At 35.7% G+C, this 23,406-nt stretch overlaps 1 protein-coding gene across 1 annotated transcript in view; it reads left to right on the plus strand.

The window, feature by feature from the left end:
- The window catches only part of ADGRV1 (adhesion G protein-coupled receptor V1), a 503,930-nt gene that overhangs the window by 13,673 nt on the left and 466,851 nt on the right, over positions 1-23,406 (plus strand). The gene's annotated exons all lie outside the window — the stretch shown is intronic.

Consider the following 23,406-nt stretch of genomic DNA (forward strand, 5'->3'; position numbering starts at 1 on the left):
CACAACTACATTTCTCCACATTCTTGTCAACACTTGTTCTCCTGTCTTATTGGTTACAGCCATTTTAACAGGTATGAGGTGATAGTTCATGGTTGTTTTGATTTGCATTTCCCCAGTGATTAATGGTGTTGAGCACCTTTTCACATACCTGTTGGCCATTTGAATGCCTTCTGTGGGAAATGTCTATTCAGTTCCTCTGCCCATTTTTTAATCGGGTTGTTTTTAGGTATTGAGTTGAATGAGTTCTTTATATATTTTGTATATGAACTCTTTACCAGATATATGATTTACAAATATCTTCCCCCATTCTGCCAGTTGCCTTTCATTTTGGTGATGGTTTCTTGTGCTGTGCAGAAGCTTTTAAGGTTGATGCAGTACCACTTGCTTATTTTTGCTTTTGTTGCCTTTGCTTAAGGTGTCAAATAAAAAAAAAATCATCGTCAAGACTAGGGTTTCCAAATTCCTGACATTTTGGAACTTTTGGAGATCGAGAATGGGAAATCGTATTTCCCGAGAATTCTCGAGAATTCTTGAAATCTTTTTAAATTTTCATTGATCATCTGTAATAATAGCTGTAACAGTAAATGTTAATAAACAGAAAAGCCATAGAGAAGGTGGGGCAACCAGGGTTCATGGCCCCAGCACAGTCTTTCAGATGTTTTGAGACACTCTTATATGTAAAAGGTTGACGCAAAACTTGAGTAAATAAAATTTGCTAAATGGAAGTCGACCGGAATTTCATGACTAGTGCATCTCTTGCTTTGAGCGCTAAACAGGGGTCACTACGGTATCATTTTGGCTAGGTTTCTGTTATATTTCAGGTTTTCTCAAAATATAAACAATGTAATTAATACAAACTTTATTTAACCAAACCTTATAGTATACAATGAGTTTTTACATATATCACACAATGTATTAACATTCTCAATCTCATTTAAATATTTTATTTATTAAATTAAACGTTAATAGAAAACAAAAGCAAATATTATTCGTTTGAGAAATTAAAAAAATATTTCAAATAGTTTTTATTTGTCATTTTTAAAATGAAACTTTAAGAAACATAGAGCATTAATTGCCCGATCAGACAATCGTGATCTTCGCTTTGTAACAAATATATTTGATGTGAAAAAATTTCTTTCATTTTCTGTAGACATTGGTCGAACTGTTATGAGTGCATCTAAAAGCATCTTCAAGTTGGGAGTGAGAGAATGCATTGCTTCATATAAGCTCATTTGCTTCCTTAGAGGAGCAAAGATTTTGTCTGCATGCATGGGGCTAGGTTTGATGTCAAAATTGATTTTGCTTTAGTCAATTCACACTTCAGATCAGATTCTGATTTAATGTCAGAACTCTCTGTAAGGACATCCTTTATTTTTTGTCTTGGAACTTCTTCTGCTGTAAATATTCCTTTAAAAAGTCTTTCCATTAATGACTTCGCCAGTCATGCGATTTCATTCTTACTTGACAAGGCAAAAAATTCATCCTCTTTCATCTCGCATAGACAACCAGCGTTGCTCAAGTACTTTGTGAGAGACACAAGATCTCTATTTCTACGTTTAACCAATTCAAATTTTATTTCCTTTAAAAGCATTAAGAAACAATTAAGAAAGACCTGTATTGTGCAGCGAATATTTATAGCTAAAAAATGCTACAAAACATTATGATACGAGACTGGAAATTATTGTAATATTGGATTAAAATATTAGTACTGCAAGTTGTTTTTAAATAGACTGACTTACCCACAGTTGCTGAGACAGCCAAGAACACTCACATACATCACAATCGGCAGCCTCAAACAAAGTGATAGAATGTGATTGGTAGTATTGGCCGTCACTTTGTGGAAACGATTCATTGTGGAGAACAGAAAAGTTTGTATTTATACACAGAGAAATATTTATTTTCACAGCCCAAGATTTGACTATGATGTCATATTAAGGTAAACTATCTTAGATTTCCTTAGTTAACCTGAAGATGACTTTGTAGTCAAATCCTGGGTTGTGAAAATAAATATTTCTCTGTGTAATACAAACTGTTTTCTGTTCTTTATGATCAAATGTGCTCGATTTACAAGAGCTAGAATTAGCTGGTCATGTGATATCTGATTCTGGTGTCACACATGCATGTCTGGTGGTGTGTGGTGGTGTAACCCAATGTAACTTTAGATGGCGATAAATCGGAAAAATGTCTAAGACATACATCATTGTGAGTAGTATGTTTATTTCCTGTTGTGGGTATTACTAGGTTCAAGGAGCCGATTTTTCTGATTTCCCGACCAACTTTTCTTGGGATTCAGGAACAGGAAAGCGAAAATAATTCCCGAGAATGGGCAGGAAGGAATTCCCACCCGGAAACCCTAGTCAAGACCAATGTCAAGGAGCTGCTTACCCCCATGTATTCTCCTAGAAGTTTTATGGTTTCAGGTCTTACATTCAAGTCTCTAATCCATTTTGAGTTGAGGTTTATATAATTGTTTCATCCATGAATGATCATTTTCTTAATTATTTTATCAGGAGTTGCAAATAGGTGCTTTTCTAACTCATTCTTGCCACATTAGCTGGAATTAATTAAGGATGAACTTTTTCCATAACAACTAGTCTATTTGGTTATCTTGCAAAGGAGTTTACCCAGGATAGACAGGTAAATAATAAATATTTACCCAGATAAAAAAACACATATTTAATTATTCCCCTTTAAATGTTACTTTCACAGGAAGGAGTTGATGCCCTAGTTGCTTTCAGTGGTGACCAATGTGATAGCGAGGTAGATTGATTTTTGTTTCCTTATGAACATAAGGATTAGTATGTGCTATGTCTTTCAGACAGTTGCAATCATTGTACTTTTACGTGTGCATAAATTTTAGTCTTTGATTAATGGGAACACTTTCATATTCCTTTTATGCCCCATTTACTTGACCCCATTAATAGCTTCTTTGCTGGTGCAAGATGTTCAGGTTCATTTTCCACATTTCTCTCTCCAGACATCAGTTGTTTCTCTAAGGAGCTCTGATTCCTTTTAGTGGGGAATGGTGTTTAAAGATGAAAATGTAGGCACTAGTGATGCTTACTGTTACTGAGTTGTCATTACTTCTAAGGCTTTTTAATGGACAGTCAGGAAATACGTATTTTTACAAAGAAAAATGTCTGAGGTGATACTGATGTTTTTAATTTAAGTTTAACCTTATAGAGACTTTACATATTTTCTTTTATTTTTGTCATTCTTTTTCTCTTATGTAATTACTTATTATTATTTGCACCATCCTACAATATGTATACTTTCAAAATGTATATTTGCAGCATATAAAATATTGTTCCAAAATATATATTCCACAATATAAACATTTAGTTTAAACATAATACCAATATTTCCACTGACAATAAGAACACTGAATGAGTATAAGTACAAGCTTTCTTTGTACTTGTATTTATCCTTAGAATTTATTCTAAAGGAAGACAGTCAAAATAGTATGTTTGAAAACCACTAGAAATAATTATTTTGTTTGTGTGATTACATCACCACTTGATATATGGCTATTTGTTTCAGTTTGTTTGCCTACGTATAGTTGCATTTGCAAAAGAAACATTAGCAATATAAATCCAGGGCTAGTAAAAATGGTTATCTATAGGAGAAGAAAAGGAATAGGTGGATGAAAGTGAGAATTCTCTGAATATACCTTGTTATGTAGGTTTTTCTCCCCCTTTCTTCTGCCTCCCCCAACACTCCGGTTCAAGCCATTGTATCTCAGTCTAGTTGTGTAGGACACAGCTCCCTGGCCCATGCTGGTATTATGAGCCTTGCATTCCCCCCGGCTGAGGCAGTCGGTTGCCAGTCATCGGTTGGCAGCTCTCGCCGGCTGCCAGCCACCCACTCTGGCTGCCAGCCACTCACGCCGACCTCCAGCTGCTCACGGCTGTGCAGCTCCAGGGAGAGCTGTTGTTCACAATCTTTGCTGTAGAGGGCGCAGCTCACTGGCCCATGTGGGAATCAAAGCGGCGGTAGGAGCACAGAGCTCCAACCACCTGAGCCACCGGGCTGGCCGGTTATGTAGGTTTAAGCTTGGATTCATGCAAATGTCATATGTTTCAAAAATAAAAATTAGGTTTAAAATGATCTACTCCTGGAGGTATAAAGTAGTCTGTTGAATATATGAGTCTGGAATTTAGGGGAGAAGTTTGGCTGGAGATGTAAATTTGGAAGACTATGTTTAAAGCAGTGAGGTGAATGAGATCACAGTGAGATCAAGTATAGATGGAGAAGAGGTCTGGGGCTGGAAACTGGAATATTCTACGTAGACATCAGGAAGAAGACAAGGATCCAGCAAAGGAGGCTGAAAAGTACTTAGTGAGTGAGAAGAAAAACCAGATGAATGTGACATCAAGAAGCCACAGGAGAAAATGACTCCTGAAGAAGGAAGGAACCACCTGCCCTTTCGGTCACTTTTTGTATTGCTATCCTTCCAGTATATCCTAAACTACAAATAAATATTTAAAGAATTATAGGAGGGAACTGAAGTTAGGTAAATGGGAGATATTTAGAGTGGAAGGGCATGTGCTCTGGTAATGGGAAAACAAGTCCAAGTTAGAAGAGAAATTCAAGTAAGCCAACTTTTGTAAAACTTTCACTCTTAGACTACCTTCTAATAACTTCAATCCTCTTAGTTGATTTTGCTAAACTTAAAAGGAACGCTGGATTTAAAATAGGGTCAAGTTAAAATGTAAAGCTGGAAGAAAGAAAATAAACAAAAAGTATCTTTCATGAATTGTAAAAAAATACAAAGGAAAATGATACAGCTATCTTTTTTAAAAAACCAGTGGATTCGTCTGAATTTTATATTAAATGAAGGGACAATTACCATGATAGAGAGAACAGAGTGGGTGGTATAACTTCAAAGTATTCTGTGCCCTGGACACATTGATCAAAGGCAAAATAATAAAAGACACTGGTCTGAGGGAGTCATTGCTTTATTAAAAAAGACTCCCTATATTTCAGTTTATGGCACCATATCTTTTAAGGCAAAGTCAAGAGATGAAAGATACTGCAGTTGATGCACACAATGAATTCTATGAAAGGCTTCCTTTCACTTGTGAATTCTCTTTAAAATTTTCTTCAAAGGTAAGTTTTAGGTATAAAGGATTTCATAGAAGGACGTGAAATACATGTGTTGGAGGGGACTGTATGTTCTCTCCTCAAGTAATGTACTGCAGCTGAAAGTAGGAAATGGAGAATGGAAGGTAAAGAAGAAAACAGCTTAGAAAAAGTACCAAAATGGTGAGAGATTTGTTTATATTCTTGTTTTGATTAAATGGTATTTCTGCCTTTTATAAAAACACTTCAGTACTAAACATATTCTGAAGTTCCCTGTTTTGATAATGGGTTGATAATATATTCATATAATTCTAATTATAAGGTTGTAATTAATCCCTGAGGGTTTATATCTACAATTCAAGTGTTAGAATTGGGGTCCTAAATGACCTTAGTTTTAGGGTGTAGTTCAGAGTTCTAATTCTTGGTATTCTGCTTTATAAAAACAGCATCAGAAATGACCAAAGTAAAACATTCAGTTAGAAACTGTGGAAAATCTAGAAAAACACAAAGAGAGCAAAATTACCTGAAACTTCTCTCTACTAAAGGTTGGCCACTGTTCTTCCAGTTCTTTTCTATGTGCATACTCATTTGTATACATAAATGTATGTGTATGTTTAGTATTTATTTTTTATGTAAAGCATTTTATTTTAGATTAACATATTACACCATAAAATTCATTTAAATATTCTCTGATATTTCGTAATATGATAGTCTTTATTATTTTACATAAATATGAATTAAAATGACATACTTGATTGGGAGAATTAATGTATATTAAAATGACAGGATCATGAAGAGAGATGTTTAAGTTACCTATTGCTGCATAAATAGACCACACTAAAACTCATGGCTGAAATTTATGATGATCTCTTAGTTCTGGGATATGAAGGGCTTAGCTGGGCTTTTCTTGCTTAGAGTCCACCATAGAATTGCAGCCAGATAGTGGTGAGGATGCAAGTATCTGATGCTTAATCACTCACATGTCTGGTGTCGGGGTTGTGATGTCATGTCTGAACATGACATGGGGACAGCTGGAAGCTGTCCAGGTATCTCTTTCCATGCAGCCTCTTCATGTGGCTAACTTGGGCTTCCTCAAAACATGGTGGTCTCAAGGTTGTCAGGTGTCTTGTGTTGTGATTGTCTTCTGTTGGGACCAGCATTACAAGAGGACTGGGCACAGGCTTCAATACTTCTTATGACCTAGCCTCGAAAGACCCAGAATATTATGTCTCTGCTGCCTTTTGTTGGCGAAGAAAATCATTAAAGCCCAGATTCAATGGGAGAGGAATAGCAAAGAATTTGCAGCTATCTGGAATCTGTTACAAGTGGTCCCATCTACTTTTTGCATCTACTTTTTGAGTAGAATAATGCACTTTGATTCCATCTTGCTATAGTAGGAGACTCACATCAGTCATGTTATACTTTCATTTTACTACTGTTACTTGAGAAATGGATACTTGTGTGTGTGTGGTTTTTCGTTTGTTTGTTTGTTTTAAGATTTTATTGGGGGAAGACGAACAGGACTTTACTGGGGAACAGTGTGTACTTTCAGGATTTTTTTTTCCAAGTCAAGTTGTTGTCCTTTCAATCATAGTTGTGGAGGGCATAGCTCAGCTGCAGGTCCAGTTGCCGTTGTTAATTGCAGGGGGTGCAGCCCACCATCCCTTGCGGGAGTCGAACCCCGCAACCTTGTGCTTGAGAGCCTGCGCTCCAACCAACTGAGCCATCTGGGAGCTCAGCGGCAGCTCAGCTTAAGGTGCCATGTTCAATCTTAGTTGCAGAGGGCAGAGCCCACCATCCCTTGTGGGAATTGGGGAGTTGAACCAGCAACCTTGTGGTTGAAAGCCCACTGGCCCATGTGGGAATTGAACTGGCAGCCTTCTGCTTTAGGAGCATGGAGCTCCAACTGCCTGAGCCACCAGGCCGGCCAACTTGTGTGTTTTATTTTAATTTTTAAAAAGTGAAAATGTTATGTGTAAATTTGCAGTTTTCTTACTTTTTACCCTTGAACATTTTCTCAAGCCTATACATATTTTTATAGATTTTCAGTGACTTCACATCGCTCTGATATATTATTTCTTAAAAAATAGGTCTTTACCCAAAGATTGTCTACTGGTATTGCTATATTAAAGGCAAAATAAATTGCTCACCTTGAATTGCAGAAGGGTCAAGCAAACCAATTTAAAGGGCTAAAATAACGAAAGGAAGGAAATAACTGCTAAAGGAAAGGCATAACTGCTAATGGCTCATTATTACATAGCTATTAGGGAATTGTAAATGATTTTAAAAGTTAACTAATCAGTAAGTTGTAATGTGAATTCCTGTTTTAGTTTCTAAAAATAATTTCAACATAGAGCCCTAGCTCTTGATATATATATATCCTGGTGGAAGCTATGGTTTTGTTAATATAAATTGGGTGAATTAATAAAATGCACAGTTATCATGTGGTTGCTATAAGTTAGATAATGTGCTAAGAGTGTTACATATATTATCTAATCCTCATGACTACCCTTTGAGATAGATGATTTAATACCACATTTTCATGAGAAATAGGCTTAGAGACACAACTGAGTTTTAGAGCTACCAAGCCATTCCCCAAGCCAACACAGATGGTAAGGGCGGAGCCTGGATTTACCCTAGGCACTGTGACCGCAAAACGTGTGAAGTTTGAGTAATACAATTTCTTCTTTAAAATAATAAAAATGTATTGATCATGATTTGGGATAAGATTAAATGGAGAGGAGGATGCAAAGATAAATGAAGCATGTCACCCCTTTTTGAGACTAAAGTGTAGAAGATGAGGGATGTAGTTATAAGTCAAGGAATAATATATTGATAAGTGCTTTATGAGAGAGGTGCTCAGTTCATCTCGGTTATGGGTAGGCAGAGGCAGGGGACCAAGGAAAAGATGTCGGGACCCGCAGCACTTAGTTTTGGTTTGAGACAGGTTGGAAGGAGTGGTAGAATTTCTGTATGGAGATACCCTGCAGTCATTTGAAAGTGTCTCAAGCTGAACATGTAGGATCGGGGCTTTATTTAACAAGGATTATTGCCTACTACAGTGAAAATAGTTTGCTACAAACTGGGGGTGGGGGGAACTAGATGACAGTGTCTAGGCAGCGACAATATGGGTCTAGTTCTGCCAGATGTAATTAGGTATCAATAAGGGAAAATTGTTCTGTGATGATGATAGGTTTGGGAAATGATGGATTAAATAAAGTTAACTCCATGTTTAGGCCTTCTTGGTGCTTATGATATGCTTTAAGTATTTTGAATATTTAAGAAAGTATATATAGTATTCATATACATTTATTTCCTAAACATAATTCTCAACATAATTCTTTAGTCTGGTCAAAATGTGGGCATAGCATTGCATAGAACACACTTGGTGAAATACTTGTTGGAACTTATGTGAAAATTTAAGAGTTGGAGATGGCAGTCTTTTATAGGGACTGGGAAAACTAAGATTGCTCCAAGGGAAGTTTAAATTTGATATTGAAGGGATGGGTAGATTTGAGGTAGAAGCTTGAAGATTAAGCAAGGCTGAGGATGAGGAATTGTTTGTTAGGTAAGAAGACTGCACTTGGGGAACAGGGAGAGTGGAGAAAGGAAAGGAGGAAGGGAGAGAAGAGAAATGGTAGCGAGATTAATAAGAGTAGTCTTAACCATAAAAGAAGGTGATCAGAAACATAGATGTTGGTTTATTCTTTGAGAGGAGTATGGGTGTTCCATATTTGGAGACAATCTGTGGAGATGGAGGAAGAGAGTTTTGAGGGAAAGGAAATAAAATCCCTTAAGTGTTTGTAATATTATAAAAATTTAAAAGTGCACAGTTATTACAGATGGGCATTCTGATCCAGTAATGGAAGAAAAGAAGAAGAAACATTAGTTTCGAATGTATTAATATGTACAATTTATTTTCCAGTAACTGTTCACATATCAGTGTGGAGGGTATAATTGGGAGGTAAAAACTGATCTAAGGAGAATTTACCTTTTCTTTACCTAGGAAAACACTCAAGATAAAACTCTGTTTTAATGTCTTTATTTTGGTCATGTCTACGGCTGCATCCCCAAGCCTTAGACAATGCTTGGCACGTAGAGACTCAGTAAATATTTTTTGAATGTCATCAAATGATGAATGAATGTTAGACACAGCATAGCACATCAGTAGGGTCCATATACCACCCATGGGTTTCCGGTAAGCCCTTCCAAACTTGTGTGCATGGACGAAAAGACTAAGCTCTTGAAAGGACTTGGCACCAAACTCTGTAGCTGGACAGTGCTGGGTAGGGACTCCACGGGCAGAAGAGAGCACTAAAGGAGTGCTACAGGCAGTGAGGCCCATCTCTGAAAGGTAGTGCTGACCTGGGTCCAGAGCTGGGGCCAGTGTGGCGCAAGGGCCACTGCCTGAGCAGCAGGCCCGGCAGATGGAGGAGGACCAATTCAGACAGGGCCCCCGGTCCTGAGGCTCAGTGGCACCTGGAACACTGTAGTCTGGGAGACACCAGACCTCCTTTAGGAATGCATCAGCCACTGGTATTCTTGAAGCATACAAGTAGGGGACCTCCAAGAGGTAAAACTAGATTTCCTTCCAGCATGGTGTATAGTGTCTGGAGGAGGATTTAATTTAATTTGGAGAAATAACAACACAGTGATACATTTGCATAGTGGATGTTGTGTACTAGTTCGTACTTGTTACATACTGAAGATTCCAAGGCATTAGTATTTTTCATTACAATCAGCCATAAGAAAATTTTAATAAAATTTAACCCTGTCATCCCCCCTCCCTCAAAATCCCCAGCATAGTACTGAAACAGAGTTTGGGCCACATTTAAAACAAACAAACAAAATGTCATTTAAGAGGAAGAAATGAAGAGCAATATTTAATTTTAGAATATATGTAGGCAGTATATCATGACTGAAAAACCAAAATAGTGGGAATTTAAGGTAAAAGAAAAACATTAGATGAGTTAGAGTGAATGTTTTGAGAAAAGCGCAGATATAAAGCATGTTTATAAAAGCAACAAAGAGTAAAGTCAATATATTATTAGGTATTTTCTTCTCTGTAAAGATGTATTAAACTTCATAAATATTTTATTTAAAATTAAAACTCAGATCTTCCAAAATGTTTCATACAGCTCAGACCCATCTCAATGATCTGTTATTGATAAACTCCTAGACTTTCCCTGAAGTGGAAAACTTTCAAACTTTGACATAGAATTTTTAAATGTTCTGATAGATGTTATTAACATTTTGATCTGTAAAAAACAACCAGCGTGAATTGAATTTAGTCTGGAGTTAGTGGCACTGCCAGAAGGTGCTTAACAGTGTTTGCTGGATTCAGTGAAGAGTATTTTAGCATTTAGAAATTTTCACTTGCTTGATATACTTTTTTAATCTTACCAAGCATTAAAGAGATTTATCAAAAATGGATTTTAAGTGTTATCATGATACTTTTTATTTGTAAACCACTGAATGTAATTGGAGAGTGAGAAAAGCTCAATCTCAGTGATTTTCCTTAGCGATACAAGTGTATTGACAAAACGTTATAGCATACTGAGATGGCATTAAATCTATTTCTTACACGTTTAATGTGTGCTAGACAGATGGAGAAATGAATTAATATTGTAAAGTCATTGGCTTCAAGCTTCCGGGGATGGAAATATTTGCAATACAGGCTTAAGTTTTACAAGTTTCAAAGTTGTGGAGGATTGTACAAGTTGGAAGAGTAAAGGGTGTTCAGATGTTTTGGTTTCATATTGAAGCTTTTGTTTTTACATTAGAATTTTGTATAGTTCTTGGGGCCCTGTGGAAAATTTGAAAATTATTAATTGAAGGGATTGAGTATGTAAAAAATATTTTGTTTAAGTTAGGAAAATGGCTCCTGGCAGTGATAGTAGATCGCATGGCACATAAATACCTTACAAATGGGAAAAATAAATTACTTAGGGGGAGCATAAATCATCTTAGAAGATTATTTACCCAATTCATCTGAACATCATGTAGTTAGCCAGTGTTGTCACTTTAAAGAAACTACTTTACCTTGACAAAATTCAGGCAAGACCAAGGAACAAAAGGTTTATTTATTTTCACATACCATTGTTAACTTCACACAATTCTGCTTTGTGTCAATGTTAATAAGTGAAAATGATCATCAGAAAATAGAACGTTATGAACAAAATTAAATAAAAGCCTACTTTTTATTAAAACATAAAAAATAATAAATTAAAAATACCTCCCTTCTACTTGGAAACAAGAGAAAACTCAATTCTTCTAAATAATCCTTGTGTTACAAAGGGCTGATAACTGCAGTAACACTTTTTAGACTATCATAACAGCAATAACTCAGCTTGTCAGAACCTATGAGATACAGCCAAGACTGTGCTTGGAGCAAAATCATAGCTTTAGGGATTAAGTAATAATGAAAACTAAAGTAGTGTTCAGTTTATGAATTACAGAAATACTATATAATAAACCAGTCAGTATAGAGAAATTGATAAAGATTAAAGAAGCTATAAATGAATTAGAAAATAGAAAACTTGTGGACCTGGTAAATAAATGCAAGTCTAACTAGCCAGATAAGGTCAGTAGTCTTATTATTTCATTTTGAAGGTAAAGAAGTAGACTCACAAGATTCAATGACTGCCTAAAGTTGCCTAGCTAGTACTCTAAGGGCAGTGTACTCTAAGGGCACAGCTGATAGATCCTGCTGCAGTTTTTTTCACCATAAAGATTGGCAATAACCAACGAGTTCATCAGTCTGAATTCTGGTGACTAGTTTAGATCCTTAATGGCTAGAAAATGGCTTGTGAGTGACAAGGCTAGAGATGTTACAATTGCTTCAAGTAATTGGTGAAGGAAATATAATAAAAATCATCTGTCAGTTGAAGGATGGTTCTCACATGGGACAGTCTACGATGCCCAAACCTGTTTCCTTTAGTCTCTTGGCCATGTGGATGTTGAAGGTCCAGTGCCTGGAATCTGGCCTTTCATGGTGTACTGGGATGGATTCCTTCCCTTGTGCCTCACCACTACTCTAATGCTGTAGTTCTTTTTTCCTCCCTTTAACAGTTGAGGGAACTCGAGGCCCAGAGAAGTGAGTTGAATTGTCCAATGTCACAAAGCTGGGAAGATGGCAGAGATGAAAGTAGAGCCCAAGTCTGACTCCCAGGCCAATAGTGGTCTCCTATTTATAGATGACTGGGGGTACTGGCAGTGTCTAGATAGAGAATTCATAGCATCTATGGCAGGATCCCTGAATAGGCACTGCTGGCGATGCATTACTGTTGTGCTGAAAATCAAATTCCTGAGACACCATTGGGAGATAAGGAGTGTGTTTGCATGTGAGTGTGCGTGTATATGTGTTGGCACACACTTGTGTGTGTTTTTCCACCTTTGAATGACATGAATATAAGAAATATTTTACATCCCTTTTTCACCCTAGTTTGAGGAGAAATTGGCAGGGTACAGGAGAGCAAATTCTTTGTCTAGATAACAGCTGCTGCTCAGCCAGTTGATGTCAGGTAGAAATGTGGACTCAGATTTGCCAATTTTCAAAATAATGTAGAAATCCATTTTTTAATATGCAAAAATATTCAAATTTTGGCAAAAATTATTTTTGTTTTGTAAATACAGTTTGGACTGAAACAAAATATGTCTGTATGCCTCTTCCAGGTTGAAACCTCTGGATTTATTACATGAAGTTCTTTCTCTTTCTGCTCTCCCTTAACTGTCATGAGTGCAAATAATTCATTGAGAAAATACAAGCACCCATATTCTTCAGTAGGAATAGATTATATTCAATAAGTGTGTATATGAGGTTGGAAAATTAAGTTTACAAACTCATCCTTGGAAAAGTGCAGCATACCTCATTGCTGAATATCACTGCAGTCACCTTTGAAGTATGTACTCCCCTTGGGAAGCTATGCACCAACGCCTGCTCCTAGTCCACCCTTCAAAGCAATTTTGGAACTCTTTCTGGAATGGCCATCAGAGCTGTCCTCATATTACCCTCGATGTCCTGAAGGTCATCAAAACATCTTCCTTTCAATATTTCCTTTATTTTCGGTAAAGAAAGTCATTGGGGGCCAGATCAGGTAGGGAGGGTGTTCCAATACAGTTATTTACTGGCTAAAAACTCCCTCACAGACAGTGCTGTGTGAGCTGGTGCATTGTCGTGATGCAAGAGCCATGAATTGTTGGCGAAAAGTTCAGGTCATCTAACTTTTACATGCAGCCTTTTTAGCACTTCCAAATAGTAAACTTGGTTAACTGTCTAGTTGGTGCAAATTTATAATGAGTAATCCCTCCGATATCAAAAAAGGTTAGCAACATCGTTGCAACCAGTTGTTGAACTTAATTGTTTGACTTCGTAGAAGGCAGAAACACAGAAAGTGGCTGAGGGATTTATTTTTATTTTTTATTTTTTTAAGAAAATACTGAATCTTAGGAAAGAGAGCCTATAACTAATGAGAGCTGTTTTCAATAAAATCTTAATTTCAAGAAAATTGCTTTTGTGACTCTTGTCTTTGAGGTTTATGAGGAATTACAAATTATATTTGTGAAGAGTTATAGGTGGCAAAAATCCATCTTTAAATTCTTACAATCTGTTCATAGTTTTAAGTATTGTTTATTGATTCCTTTGAAGATGGAGGGGTGCCATCTAATGGAGATTCAAGAAATCTTTGTTTGCACACATGCTCCTTATGTTACACAGGAGCAAAAAGGCAAGTGTGTCTTCTCCTTGACAGAGCTACCTTTCACACAATCAGATTTGGCAGCTGTGTGAACAAATCTTGACTTTGTTGCTTCTGAATTTTCCTTAGAGGTTTTAGTGCAATGAACCTGTCATTTTGTGCTTTGCCAGAGTGGAAGAGAGAGCATTTTTCTAGAGGCCCATGTAGCTCTGGAATTGAACTGTTCTTACAGGTTCCTTGGTGGGCATTTGTAATCCAAATATGAGCAGGTTGAATGGCTTTTGTTATCTGTTTGTTTGCTGACTCATACAAATGGGAGTACATGGTCTCATGGAAAATGTCAGGGTTAAATATTTGGAAATAAGATAGAAATCAGAAGTCCAGATACATTATTTAAAAGGTTTTATGTATTATGTCAAGTGTTTACTTACCTCATTTGTGTTAAGTGACTTGTTACTTTTCCTGGAAGTATTGGTGCAAACTGTATTATTGTTTATTGAACTGGCTGTTGTCGAATCAAAATCCTATGTGTGTGCCAGAGTGATTTGTTCTATCATGGTTACTCTTCTGGAAAAAAAAAAATGTGTTAAAGCATGTTCACAAAAGTTTATAAACATAGTCTTATATAAATATAAAATGAGCATGTCAAATATTTTATTCAGTCCATTAGTAAGAGAACCAGTAGGGTGTTAACATTGGTTCAAAGACCTTTTTGAGAAACTACTTAAAGAAAATTAATAAAGGAATGTTAATATAAGATTCTAGGTTAGTTATAAAACTTGTTAATATCCTATTGGGCAATAAAACTGTGACCTTTAGATTACTATTTCACTGGACAAAAATTATCTTGCACATTTACCGAATGAAAATTTCTAAATTTATATGTAACTTCACTAAGTGAAACCTTTTATCAATAGTAAACAATTGTTGAGTTGAACAAAGTACATTTCCTTAAGTCTTGGATGGGTCTGTGCCCTGTATGGTATTGAAAGTACATGCCACATGCATTTTTGCCTTATATTTTGGATACTTTTTCTTAAGGCTCATCGACATTGATCATTTCTTATGTCTGTACTGTGGTATGGGAATCAAAGTCCAAGTAAGACCACTGTATTTGGCCCAATCTAAAGTAAATAAGGCAAGTTTGAAGAGAGTGTCTTGCTTTCCTTTATGACATATTTTCCCTGCCTTTTTTTTTTTAAATTATTTTTATTTATTTTTTATTTTTTTAAGGAGGGCACAGCTCACAGTGGCCCATGTTGGAATCGAGCCAGAAACCTTGTTGTTATTAGCACCGTGCTCTCACCAACTGCGCTAAACAACCACCCTTTCCCTGCCTTATTACCTTAAGAAGTTAATTTATCCATTCACACATTTTCTCATTAAATAAACATATCTTGAGGGCCCATTATATGCCAAGGGCTGTGCTAGGTGTTGAGAATGCAAAGGTATCCAAGATGGGCAAAGTCATCCCTGAAGGTCTTTTTGTTCTAAGGAGAGAGACTGAATAAATGGAAGTTATGATAAGTGCAATGAAAGAAACAAAAGGCTGAGAGAAGGATCTCACAGGCCAAGCCTCGTTACATACATGCAGAGAATAGAAAAGTCAATGTGAGGAGGTGACGTTTAAGCAAAAATGTAAAAGATGGGTAAAGGTCATGTGGAGCGTGGCAGAGAACAGTCTTAGGCCTTGGCATCAGCCACCTGTGACACAAATGTGACAAAGGGCTTGCCTCATTCAAGGATCTGGAACACCAGTGTGGCTTAGCAAATGAGGGGGAGAGTGGTAGTTGATACAAAAGATAGGATCTGTTTATACTGGGTCTTGTAGTCCATGATAAGGAGTTTGCATTTTATCTTAAGTGCAGTTAGGAACCGTTAAGAGATTTTTTCAATTTTTTTTTATTATAAAAGCTTTCTTTATTATGGAAAATTTTAAACATATACAGAAGTAGAAGGAATAATATAGTGGACCCCCATGAATCCATCACCCAGTTTGGAACTAGATCTAATGTATTTTGACTCCTAACGCATGATTAATGCAAACTCAGTTGAATGAATAAAAAATTAGTGAGCTGAAAATATGAAGGTGGTGAAAATAAACTGTAGCATTTAATGGGAGACTACAGACTGTTTTGTAGAACCATTACAGGATTTAAAGTAATCTTGAATACTTAAGAAAATTGGCGAAAATATGAACTTTTTATATGTACTTTTAATAGTGGGTCTACCTAAACCACTTAAAACTTTATAGTAAAGGGGTTTAAGAAAACCAATTATATAAACCCACAAGGATAGAAGAGGAGACAACAGCAATGTAGTTTTTGAGCCAGAAGGTAGACGGATGAGTAGTAATTGGCGTAGCAGACCCACAGCAACTTAACTCTGAGATAGCAGACCAAGAAATACCCAAATTTGCAAAGAAGAATACTCCAAAGGTATAGGAGGTGGTAGCACCAGGTGCTTTGGTAACTGTTGGTGATTGGTGAGCAAATAGGTAGAGTAACAGATGCTCCAGGAGTAGTTGGAGTCCTAGAATCATTATCTATTCCATTCTATGCTGTTGTTGACTCCCACCCCCACTCCTGCAACTCTACTGTTTATTTTCTGGAAACGGTAAAATTGGTTTTTTGACTGGGGATGTGAGGGTGAGGATCCATGGAGAAAAAGGAAATTAGATGATCATATGCTTATTGACTGCCCATACACCAGTGCCTTTCTCAAGTTGCCCTGGGTCCCAGATGTCTTTGTAGTTGTATCTGTATCTTCTTTGAGGACCCTGATGAACCTGAGGATAAAGTCTTTTCTAGATGTACTGAAATTGAGACTTTCTAATAAAAGGTTTACCCATTTCCCCCAATATTGACAATCTACTCTCTCACACATTTGTTCAGAATTTCAAATTATTATTTTGGTCTCTTAATCATCTACAGATATACAGATCCATATATGGAGACCATTCAGTTATCATTTTAGTCTCCTACTTTCTATAGATAACCAAGAATTACCAGACATCTGAAGAAATCTTACATAGAAGATAAATTTCAGAATAAATAACAAAGCAACTTAGAGGTAACAAAGACTACAAAGAGAATGGAAAACTGAAAAAAAAAAACAAAAAAATATTTTCTGAGAGAACACAGGTGGTATTGGATTAATGGAAAAAGAATAGGATACCATTAAATCTTAGAAATTGAAAACACAATAGCATAAATTAAAAAAAAATTAGATGTGAAATTTAATGATGAATTAAATTCTCAGAAAATAGGTTAAAAATCAAAGAATCAGAAATTAGAATAAAAAATAAGAAAATGAGAGTGTCAGTCACAGAATACCAATGTTAAATAATAGGAGTTTTAGGATGAAAGTAAAAATGGAAGGGGCAAAATCATTGTGCAATAGGATAATTTTCCATGTCTGAAGGATGAGTGTCGGATTGAAGGGGACTGAACACTCAGCTAATAGACAAAAATAAACCCATTCCAAGAAAAGTCCAATCAAATTTCATTTTTGGAAAATGAAAAATTTTTGGAAAATGGAAAAAGAAAAATTTCCAGAGAGGGAACAACACAAATAAGCAAACACATACAACACTTTAGAATCAAAATGATTTTGGATTTCCTAACAGCAATACCAAGAGTTAGAGAACAATGGAGCAAAGCTTTCGAAACAATGAAATAAAATTATTTTCACCTAAAATTCTGTATCTAATTAAAGTATTAGTTAAGTAGAAGATTAATATCACAATAATTTCTAACACATCAGACCTGAAACATTTATTCTTCACACCCTTTCTTAGGAAGTTATTGGAGGATATTCTCTGTCAGAACAGGTAAATATACTAAGTAAACCAAGAAAGAAGAAAACATGAAATCAACTAAAAAGAGATAACACACAGGAAAGAATAAAAGGGAATCCCAGAATGATGTAAAGCGGGGAGGGGACATCCCAGGATGACTCTTGTATTCTAGGTGTAGAGGTCAAGTCGTCTTGATTAATGTAGGTTTGACAATGTGTGGTCTAGGAAAGTGTAAGTTGCCAGATTTTGTCTACCTTTCCTTGGGCGGTGAATCAATAGATATAGTGAAAATCAACAGAAGCCACCATTTTATTGATGAGATCTACAATGATGATGGTGTGTATTGAATACAATAAAGTGTTCCCATCATGAATGTCTACATCAAAGCATAGTATGTATCTATTAACCACCATCAGGAAAAAAAAAAAGTTAATTCCTATAGCCTGTATGCAGAAAAAAACAAAACTGTGACAGGGATTTTCTCCTCTGGACATACATCTTAATATATGCATAGATTTTCTCTTGAGACAGACAGATGAAGTTGCTAACTGTGATTGACTATGAGAAGAAGACATATATGGCTGGTGGGGGTAGGTGTGAGGCAGACGTTTCATTGTTTACTTTTTGTTTCTTTTTAATATTGTGCCGTGTATATATGCTATTTAAAGAGGAATAAAAATAAAACTATATTCCTAAAAAATCTTAAATAAAAGATAAAAGTAAAAAACATTACATATAGTTTGAATAACTATAAGAGGCTATCTCCTTTATCATTTAAAAATATTTAGCGTTTTTTCCATTTGTAACATTAGATTTTTTTGAAAGTTGCAAATTTAAATTCTGTTTTGGTATGGAGGAAAGAAAAGGTCAATTTTTTGTAGTACTAACCAAATAGAAATACCACAGATTAAGAATTCTTTGAGTCTGAATAATTGATTATATAAATGATGAAACTTCTCTTATTCCACAGGAGTAATTCTATAGTTTTAGAATGCCCTTTAGTAAATGTAATAGAATTCAAGTAATTCTAAACTTGAAAACCTTGCTCCATTGGGATCATCTTTTCAGTATTAATTACCTACCTGGTGGTCACACCGTGGGAAGATGCTACAGCATTGACAAGGCAAGAGCTGAAGCTAAAAGGTCAATGCATCCCTTCAGTGCTGTGCTAATTGTCTTTGTCTTTTCACCTTGTCCTATCACTCACAGATAGATAATTATTTATTCTGAAACTTAAAAAGACAAAGTTAACTTTCAGATTGATGAAAGGTTTTAAATGAAAATTGATTACTGCAAAATCAGCAAAACCAACTGAATTCTTATGTTTTTCTTTACATTGTCATCTACTTTCAGAACACTGAGTCAATGTGGTATGCTCCTGTCCTGTTTTGTCTGTTGTGAAGACATCTTTGGCATGTCTATGTTCTAAATTTCGTTACTAGTCATTGTCAATTTTGAGGTGGAGGGGAAAATATAACAAATGGTGATAATAATTGCATGAGAATGGGAAAGATAGATCGTGTGGTGTTTCTAAACATTTCACAAATGTTTAGAAATGATTCAGTCTGTTGAATGGCAGTGGAGGAGGGAGGATCTTGTACTTGGTATATCTTAACATGCATTCACAATGTCACAGATTGGAGATTAGTGGATAAGTATTGATGTTGAAAATGGCAGAAAATCCAAGCAAAGCTGGCTAGTAAAAAATGTAATTAATTGCTTGAGTAACTGAAAGTCCCGTGTAAAGCTTAATTCAGGAACCTAAGATTGATTATAAAGACTTGGCTCTTCTCCATCCCTTGTCTCAGTTTGGTTGTTTTGGCCTCATTTCAGGCTTTGGAGGAAACTGGCCCCAATCAATACAATCCTGAATCCTGCAGTAGAGGGAATCTGCATCTTTATGTTTAAGCAAACATAAAGCTTGTTGGCTTTGATGGGCCTGACCTAAATCATATGCCCATCTTTGTGAGTATCTTGGGGCCAAGGACCATATGTTAGGGGTCTTTGTGTCCTCAGCGATTAGCATAGGGGGTTGCACAATGTAGAGTAAGTGCTCAGTATACAAATGTTACACTAAAATGTAAGCTGCTCTTCTGAAAGCAACCAATTTGCATTGTAGGAAAAACCCTAATGTAATCCTGATTTTAATCTTGATATATTTTTCACAGAATTGGGTGATTTATTGGGTAGGCTGAATATGATTACTAGAATCCAAGAACCTAAGACTTTGTGTCTATGAGCTGTCAGGACTCTATCAAAACTTCATAGTATATCCCAGAGAAGGAAAAGCTAAAGGAGTTCATCACCACCAAATCAGTATTACAAGAAATGTTAAAGGGACTTCTTTAAGAAGGAGAAAATAAATATGAATAACAAAAGGCAATACACATCTATCAACAATTACTTGAAATGTAAATTGGTTAAATGCTTCAATCAAAAGACATAGGGTGGCTGAATGGAAAAGAAAACAAGATCCTTACATATGCTACCCCAAGAGACACTTCAGATCAAAAGATACACATACAGAATGAAAGTAAAGGGATGGAAAAAGATATTTCATGAAAATGGAAACGAAAACAAAATCTGAGATAGCAATACTTATATCAGACAAAGTAGACTTTAAAACAAAGGTGTGACAAGAGACAAAGAAGGACCCAGTAATCCCACTTCTGGGTATTTATCTGAAGAAACCCAAAACACTATTTCGAAAAGACATATGCATCTACATATATGTTCATTGCATCATTATTTACAATATCCAAGATATGGAAGCAACCTAAGTGTCCATCAGTAGAAGTGGTAGTCAATAGTATTGTAATAACTATTGTGTTTCCCCGAAAATAAGACCTAGCCAGATAATCAGCTTTAATGCGGCTTTTGGAGCAAAAATTAATATAAGACCTGGTCTTATTTTACTATAATATAAGACCTGGTCTTTAATATAATATAATATAATATAATTAATATAATATAATATAATGTATAATATAATACCAGCTCTTATATTAATTTTTGCTCTAAAAGATGCATTAGAGCTGATTGTCTGGCTAGGTCTTATTTTCGGGAAAACAAGGTATGTATGTGTCAGATGGGTACTAGATTTATCTGGGTGATTGCTTCATATGTTATATAAATGTCTGATCACTCTGGTGTACACCTGAAACTAATGTAATATTGCATGTCAACTGTAATTGAAAAAAAATTAAAAACTTCATAGTATAATTCAGGAAATAAGCAAGAAAGTAATCTAGATCTCATTGTTTTAGCACAATAAGAGATCTATTAAGAGGTAAGAAATCTATTGGCAGGAGCAGTTTTGGTTCCCTTTGAATCATACTGAGCAAGAGTGGGAGGTGTGAGGGGAACGTGGATGGTAGTTGGAAATGAGAGGATTTGAATATGGGACTATCATACCATTACAGAGCAGAGGAATGACTCAATGCTAAAATAATTTTGTCACAATTGTGACATACTATAAATTAAACACATTATGATCTTTAAACATATGTTTGAAATTCATTGTACTGAGTTTTAAAATACGTGGTCTGATGGGTCATATAAAACTTTTATTAAACCTAATGAGAGAAAAAAGTGACCTGGAATAGATATGAGACTTAAGTGTTGTGCTAATTCCTAATGCCTGGTCCTCTGAGTTTAATAGGAGTTTCAAAGTCTATAGATTTTTAGTATAAAAGAGGAAAATGTACTTAGCTACTCTGAAAATGAAACTATTCAGTATTTGTGTAATTATGCCTATATTCAAATGGGAACTTTCAGAGCTTTTTCTTCATCTCTTAATTGCTTTTGAATGCCAGCTTTGCCTCAACCTTTCTTACAAGTTGAAAAGATGAAAGCGGAGGAGATTCAATTATCAATGATGTCACAGAATTTGAGGCATTTCCATTCATGCTTGTTTGTTCATTTTGCATAATCTCAAAACTCACTGATGTACACCAATTTAAAATAAGTTTACTGACTTAACCACAAGATCTTGGAGCTCTAATTGCCTGGGAAACTGCAAGCATACACCATTTGAGCTCATTGTTCCTGACATTAAAAGATATTGTTAAATATTTAAAGTCAAAAGACAACTGTAGTTTCAGTTAAGTACATGTAATGTTCATCACAATAAGGTGCAACCTTTTAGGAAACTCATGATTAGTTCTATGGTAGTTTTGGTTATTGTGCATGAGTTTAAAATATTCGAATGCTTGGAAACATGTAGCATAAACAATCTACCGTATTATTCACGATGGAGATACGTGATTTGTAGAAATAAAATGTAAGAGGCAATATTGTGTGGTCATTGGATAGAGAAACTGAAGATGAACTCCTGGATTCAAATCCTGCCTAGCCTCTTACTTAGCTAAATATCACTGCCTGTGTTAACTAATCTGTCCATTAGTTTGCTGAGCAATAAAATGGGGCTATTGATTCTAGCACCGTCTTCATTGAGATGTTGTGAAGATTAAATGTGTTATTGTATATAAAGTACCTAGAATAACACTATGTAAGTATTTGGTGTTCTGATTATTTTCTATAGGTCATTATAGTTTTTCTTTAGAAAATAAGGAATCTTAAAATGCAATATAGTAATACGTAGAAAAATATATGAGTTAGTCTGCAGGAAGTTCAAGCATAGTGCATTGGACAATTCAGTAATTAAAGCTACAAATGTGGCCTATTGTATGGTCACTCCATAACACACTTCTCACACTTACTCATACTCTAGGACAGTGTATTTCAAACTGAATCCCAAGGATCAGTTGCATTAGAATCAACCAGCTGCCTGTTAAATGCACATTCCTGGGCCTAACCTAAACTCACTGGATCTGAATTTCTGAGTGTGAGAATATGAATTTTAACAAAGGTCTGAGTTGAATCTTATGCAGGACAAATTTTGAGAATTGATGTTCCCAGTCCTTCATGATTCCCCTTCTCATGCTGAAACTGACTTTCACTCTTTCTCACTTAGAACTTTTTCAGGGATCTCAGTTCTCTCAGCTCAAGATTCTGTCACATCTAATGTTCAGGGAATTGAAATTTTTCATTCAAAATCACAATAGACCAATGTTGATCTTTTTCTTATACATCCAAGGCCTAGGTTGCTACTTCCTAACCCCTCTGTTCTGTTCTTTCCCATCCCTAGTTCATTGCTTTCCCACCATTTGTTAGAAGTGAGGTATGAAATCATTCTGGTTTAGAATTCCACAAAAGATCTTCTTCAGTTGTCTTTAGCACAGAACTGCTCTCAATTTCCTGCCTCACCCAAATTTTGCCTTTTTCCTTTCTCTTATATTTTCCATTTCCTTTCTTTTGATAAATGTTCCTGGCCTAGTAATCAAGGAAGAGTTTGCATCTGGTGAGGGAGAACTATTTTATTTCTTTTCCCAAGACCCTTAGCCCCGTGCAGGCTTTCTTAGAAGGCTCAGGTGTAAAAAGTTCCCTAATCCTCCAGAGTCTCTGTTCCTGTTGGCCTGTGTCTCTTTCCCGGACTCCATCTGAACTCTGCATCCATAGCGTGTGAGACGTTATTAAACAATCTCAGACTGCATAGTTTGAATATATTTGACTGAGAAAATCGCATTTAAACCCTAAATTATATCAATAACTTACATATTTGGTGGTTTCTAAATATAAAGCCATGTGTAGCCACGTGGCAATATCACATACATCAAAATTTTATTACTTCTTGACCAAGATAAAAATTAATAGGAAGCATTTTGGTTCATAGAGTACGGAATGCAACTCTCCTTTAACATGTATGAACTTGTTATTTTCGTGTGACTGATCACATAATCCATTGGAATCTTAATGATCCGTGAGATA

Source organism: Rhinolophus sinicus, chromosome 3 (assembly GCF_057876585.1).
Source record: "Rhinolophus sinicus isolate RSI-liver-muscle chromosome 3, RSI-T2T, whole genome shotgun sequence".
NCBI lineage: Eukaryota > Metazoa > Chordata > Mammalia > Chiroptera > Rhinolophidae > Rhinolophus > Rhinolophus sinicus.